The following is a 6700-nucleotide window of genomic DNA, read 5'->3' on the forward strand; positions in this document are numbered from 1 at the left end:
ACCACCCCTAAACAATTCGGGAAGGTGAGATTAATGCAAAAATCATCGCATGTTTGGACAAAAACTAAATTAAATTTAACATTCAACTAACGATCAAATAGTCGAAAACAAATACATAATTCAAATTTAACTAATAAACTAAACAACTCGAAATAAAATTCTACGAAAACAAGGAAATTTCCTGAACACCAAACTAAACTTCTCGACTCGTTACCGATCCGATTTTTGCGAATGAGATATGAAAACGATCATGAGAGAATTTCCAATTTAATGATCCATAAAACACTCTATTCTAACTGTAGTTGACATAAAAAGGTGGAAAACACCTCGAAGTACTTGAATGATGTAAGGTATGCGAACAAATGAAATTTAAATTCATAGATAATGTCAACCCGAATCAAAATACGATTGAACGGCATAAGCAACAAAAATGGAAAGTTTAGCAAGAAAGGGAAAGACCAAACATCCCACCCCCAAACAAATTTTAGACAACAGAGTTTATCAAATTTGTTTTAAACGTGGGTCTTTTAAAGTCAGATTCCCGAGACTTTATCTAAAAATATATATATAATGTAATGAACGTGCAGTTTACCATATATCAACAAACGAAATAGTTGGGGATCCTTCCATAAATAATTATCACAGAAAACACACCCAAACAAAATCAAGCACCATGATATCCAATGACGTGGTGTAGCGGAATGGGAGTGAACACTGATGGATCTAGGACCTAACCTAGCATGCAATTTCTTCTTATTCCCCCAACCGAAAGGTAGCCAAGTGAATGATCGTGAATGAATGGATGGTTGTGGAAGATATGGAGAATATGGATAAGTTGTAGAAATATGGAATGGAAGAAAGGAGAATGTGGGTTTATCACAAAACTTATTGGTGGCGTGGGTTGGTATAATCACACAACTGGAAATGAAAGTATAAGGTGGCTCTTTAGGTAGTATTTTTTTACTAGGAGAGTTTAGAAAATCATAAAGCATAGGAGAAACAAAAGGGTCAAGCGCAAACTCAAGGTTCCATTGAGAAGGTGGAGGGCGGGGAACATTGATGGAAGGTGAAAGAGTGACAGGAGGATATGAGGTGGGTAAATGGCGCTCACCTAATGCTCTCAGTTGTAGATCATCATAATCTTTTAGATATACAAGACATTCCTCAATAGGTAGGTTAGAAGAATCACTGGGATAGAGGGTGAAAAATTCTTCTTCTGTCATGGCATCGAGGGATGAATGCATGTCAATAGGAAGGGACTCGCGAGGTAGCAAAGAAAAGGTGCAAAAGAGTTGAAGGAAATCTTCCTCGATTTCATTTACATCCAAGGAGTCATCTTTGAAGTTGGAACTTTTGAAGGAAAGGAATTGGTTTATCTGATTCTCAGGAAGCATTTTGTTGAAATAATCTTGAGCTAAGCTCTCGATCATGCTAACTTCTCTATCGATAGTCATTTCGGGTAACTGTTTCATCATCTTGAAAACATTTACCTCAACAGAAAGATGGCCAAAAGACTTGGACATCGAACCATTGCGGCAGTTTATGAGGGCGTTGGCAGTTGCCAAGAAAGGACGCCCTGAAATGATAGGAACGGAGTCGTTAGCGACTTCTGTATTGAGGATAACAAAATCAGCAGGATAGTAAAAATCCTAAACTTTCACAAGCACGTTCTCAACCACACCCTTAGGATACTTGATAGACCTATCAGCTAATTGCAACGTCATTTTAGTGGGTTGCATCTCTTGTAGACCTATTTGTTTGTATAGATAATACAGGAGTAAGTTAACACTCGCCCCCAGGTCTAATAAGGCAGTGGTCGTGTGAGTATCCCCTAAGGTGCATTGTACAGTAGGACGACCAGGGTCATTGTACTTCATGATTCCATTATGTTTCGATAACGTGGGAAACTGTTCAGTTAGAAAGGCGTCTTTTGGAATATTAGTTTTATGCCTAGTAGTGCACAACTCTTTAAGAAACTTAGCATGTTATGGTAACTTTTTTATAGCTTCAAGAAAAGGTAGGTTTATAGTTAGATTTTTAAAAACTTCTCTAATCTCGTCAAAATTAGTATCCTTGTGTAACATGGCTAGCCTCTGGGGAAACGGTGGTTTCTCTCTATATTTAGCATATGGATCAACCGGATGTTTAACCTTGGCCTTTTGTTTCTTAGGTTATGGTTTAGCTGGTACTTCTACAGAGGTAGGTTCTTCAGTTACTACTTCGGTATCTAGTAAAATATCCGGTGTAGGGACTACTGGTAGGGTAACTACATGCATAGTTACTGCGTTATCAACCACTCTGCCAAAATGGAGAGTGGTGATGGCATTTAGTTCACCTACATTACCATTTTCATTACTAGTATTACCGTTTACTTCAAAGGCTGTGTTTGGCGTTTTAGGATTAGGTATCGCTTGACCTGGAAACACACCTTTTTGTTGTACTTTCTCCTGGGCTAACTGCTGTATGGAAATATTAATGGCTTGGAACATCTGTTGGTTCGCTTGATTAATTGATTGTAACATCTGTTGGTTAGCCTGTATAAAGGCGTCTAAACGATCCAGTTGTGCAGGTGTAGTAGCCACCGGTGGTGTGACAAGAACTATCTCACGTTGATTATTTACAGGTGGATTGTGATAGTTATTATTTACCGAAACGATGCCTCTATTAGCATTATAATTATTATTGTTATAATTATTATAATTGCCTTGTCCTTGTCCTTGTCCTTGTCTAGGTGGAGCTTGGTTGTAATTGTTTGCGGGCCTAACATTTTAATTATTATACCTTGGAGGTGTAACTTAGCTTGTTGATTATTTCGCCAACCGAAGTTGGGGTTTTGTCTCCAAGGTGCGTTAGGTTCGCTATTTATGGAGCAAGCGTTATCTTGCTGTGATTGTTGTTGCTCATAGGCGAGAGAACAATAGGCTAGGAGTCGGGATGCTCATGACTCAAACAGAAATTACATGGCATAGAGTTGACATTCATGATAGGGGTGGGCTTTTGTTGAACAGAAATAGCTTCTACCTTTTTAGTGAGAGATTCTATTAAAGTTTTAAGTTCAGGATCATATTTCATCTCAAACATACCGGCAGCCTTAACTGTTGAATAAGAACTAGCGGAGCGAGGGATATCGTTACTACCCCCCAGTTATTATTGCACTTAGATTGATCTTCTAAAAACTTATAAGCCTTTAAGGCTCCTTTGCTAAGAAAACTACCCCCATTCATTATATCAAGAACCTCCTTATGGTGGTGTGAAAGCCCATTGAAAAAGGCACGCACAAGCATGTCTTTCGCAACGTTATGATGTGGACACTCAATAAGGAGATCAGTGTACCTGCTCCAGGCCTAAGAAAAGGATTCCTGAGGGTGCTGGCAGAAAAAATGAATCTGTTGAATCATTTCATCTGTCTTTAATGGTGGGTAAAATTGTTCCATAAACAATTGAACAAGTTTTGCCCATGTGTCCACAGAATCAGGTGTTTGGGCAGTTAACCAAGACGCCGCCTTATCGGCTAGGGTAAAAGGAAACACCCTCAATTTAATTTGTTCCGCACCTATGGTAGGATGATGAAATGTCGTGAGAACTAGTTCTATCCTACGCATATACTGATAAGGTTTTTCGTGAGCTAAGCCATGAAAAACGGGTAACAAATTAAAAAAATTTGGGAGAATTCGAAAATCCCCCACTGGGTCTGTAAGAACGATGCATGATTTCAGGCTATCGTTCAAGGCTTTGTAAAAGTCAAAGAGAGGAATCTCTGCTTGTTCAGCCATTATTTCAGGTGTAGTGTGTGGTATACTAGCTTGGTGTGTAGTTTATGGTATACTAGATAGGTGTGTGCGTTGACGTGGACGATTGATTACATTAGATGTTTTTCTTCTACCTGACCTTAGTCTCATGCAAGGCTAAGTCCAATCTTAAAGAAACACGACAACAATCAAAATAACCCTGATATACTAGTATAAATCCTCTAACAGGAGAGGCGAGGAGTGGAAGAAAGAAGTACCTAAATGCCTCCTTGCTTCGCTTATAAATAGCAACTTGTATATGCGAGCTCAGTGTATTTAACAAGTTAGAAACACTGAATAACTTGAAGAAATGGAAATTTGGACTAACCTATGAAAATAGAGTTGGTGCACAAGAGGGCGCAGGGTGCGCTCTAGCTTACTCGAGTTATAGGGGATTAGGCGCTAGTGGCGCTCACTGAGGCGCAGGTGCTCGTGCCATGCTGATGTACTGATGGTTGGGCGCAGGTGGTGCTCTCTATGCATTTCAGCTAAGAAAAATTTGAGGTTCTGAACCAAAAATTCACAGCTATAACCAAAGTAGGGTGGGTGGGTTTAATGGGACTTAGGAAGATTAACAATACTAATGAAAACAATGATAAACAGAACTAAGTAAGTAGATGGCAGCGACGCCATTTGAAAAACGATAAAATGATCGTTTTACCTACGCGTAAGCGACGAAACTGTAACGTAAGTAAAACTAAAGCTAATACTTGCTTTAAGCTATCAAAGTTATCTACTCTCTTATCAATGCAATAAGGTTGGAGTAGTGAATTCGTTCCACTCCTAGTTCGTTTAGTCGTGAAGTTTTCTAGTTCGTGTAAGCTACCAAAGTCATGAGAGTAATGGATTTGAAATTAACTACGATAGTGAATCAACTAATCAAGACGCGATAAATCAAACTACGACGATTCAATACTAAATTGTCAATAGGAGAATAAATTAGGGGAATTTGATTCCACCTTGATTCGACTTAATAAACTAACGGAGAATTGTCGTAATCCAAATTGCAATGCTTTCGCATAACAATTGGGTCGTTCTAATCCCTAATTAATCATGACAATCTCTACCAAATATTAACTAGCATGTGAAGCAATCAAACCCATTCTCATGGAGAACTAATTACTTTCTAGAATGGAATAGATTATACGAACAATTCTACGCTAATACAATCAAGTTTCATTAAGACTTTATCAAACCCCTCTAATGGAGGTTTTAGCCTTGAATTATTAAACCATCATTTCTATATAAACAATAACAAGACATGATAAAAGAATATAAATTTACTTATTTGATCTAATCAAGAATTCAAAACTGAATTAACAATTAAGAAATGATTAACAACTAAATATGTGAATTTAGATCTAAGTGATTTAATAAAACAAAACTAGATTTATGATTAACTAACTACCTTTATTAATCTAATAAAGAATTATCAATGATTCAATAAACTAAATTAAAAACAAGTAAATCACTAAGTAAAAATGGAGGCTAAGCTAATTTATTTTCTAATCTAGGTCCAGTTCTCAATCTCCTTTTTTCCATATTTTGAAGAAGAGAAAGAGAACCCCAATTTCGTGCATGAGACTGGAGCCATGTTTTGGGCCGGAAAATCGGGTCCCAAAACCCAATTTCTTCAGCCCAATAAGGGGCTTTCAGCTAGAAATTACTTCAATGCCCTTTTTGTCCACTTCTGCTCCTCTGAATGGGTCAAGGCTTGGACCGTTAGAAAGCACTTTCTGAGTCGGTCGTTTTGACGTAAGGTAGGCCTAATTACGAAGTTTGAGTCCAAAGATATGGCCTTCGGAAGTTCTGTTGACTTTTAATGCGCTGTTTCTACCCGCGTTGACTTTGACTTTTAGGCTTTGACCGGGATTTAAGAAGGCTTTTTCTCCTTGAATCTTGGCCTTTAATCACAGAACTTCTTAGCAACCAACCCTTGCTCCTTTATCTCGCAAAAGTGACATATTTCTGCACATAATTGACTCCAATGCCTGAAATACATAAAAGCACGTAATTAGCATTAACTCTTATTTATTACTCGCATAATTGGTCTAAAAGTATTATTATTAAGGGGTTAAAACTACAGTTTTGGGCTCTTATCACGCGCCTTCTGATTTTTCCTCAAACCAAAAGTCCAAATAATATGAGCTGCTTCTTAGGGCTTAGAAGCCAATCTGAAGGCGCTTGTGCACCCTCTTCGACGAAAGCATTACTGATTTCTCTCTCTTCCTCATGTAAGGGATAACTCCAATAGTTGCGACAAATAAAGACGGAAGTACTTGATGTAGCTGTTTCTTACAAGCAAACAAAGCTATTGCAAAAACAAATCCCCAAAACAGAGGGATGGTGATGATGATGAATCAATACAACGTTGACTCTACTTAAGAGTGTAAGGTGAAAAACCTGGGTAGATGCCATAAACGTCATCGGTGGAAATAATGTGCAAATGTGTGCAATTTCTCAACATACACCTTGGCTATGCCATAGCCTCATAGTTGCACCAGATTGTGAGGATGGTCTGTCAAGTTGAAATTGAGGATTCTGTGCCTAGACTAATTATTGAGCAATTTATTTTCTAACCTTGGACTACTAGTAGCCTTGTACCAGTAGTAACCGGCGGCAATGGAAAAACACTACTTTCAAACAAGTCATTTCCAAAGCAGTTTTGTACTTGAGAGAATTCGCATAACCTTACGTTTAGCCCAACCAAATCTTTGATACTACTAGAAAAACTGCATAGCAGTGGGAGTGAGTAGAGCCAGTTGCTTATGTTGTAGGTTAATGAGAACTTCTAGAAGTTGCGGGAGGGAGAAAAAAAGAGAAAACGTACAGATGAAAACGAGACAGAAGCATATACAGTTATTACAAAACGATATTTGGGGCCCCCACCCCCCTAACGCAACCCCCCAACG

The sequence above is a fragment of the Coptis chinensis genome, chromosome 8 (genome assembly GCF_015680905.1).
Source record: "Coptis chinensis isolate HL-2020 chromosome 8, ASM1568090v1, whole genome shotgun sequence".
Taxonomy (NCBI): Eukaryota; Viridiplantae; Streptophyta; class Magnoliopsida; order Ranunculales; family Ranunculaceae; genus Coptis; species Coptis chinensis.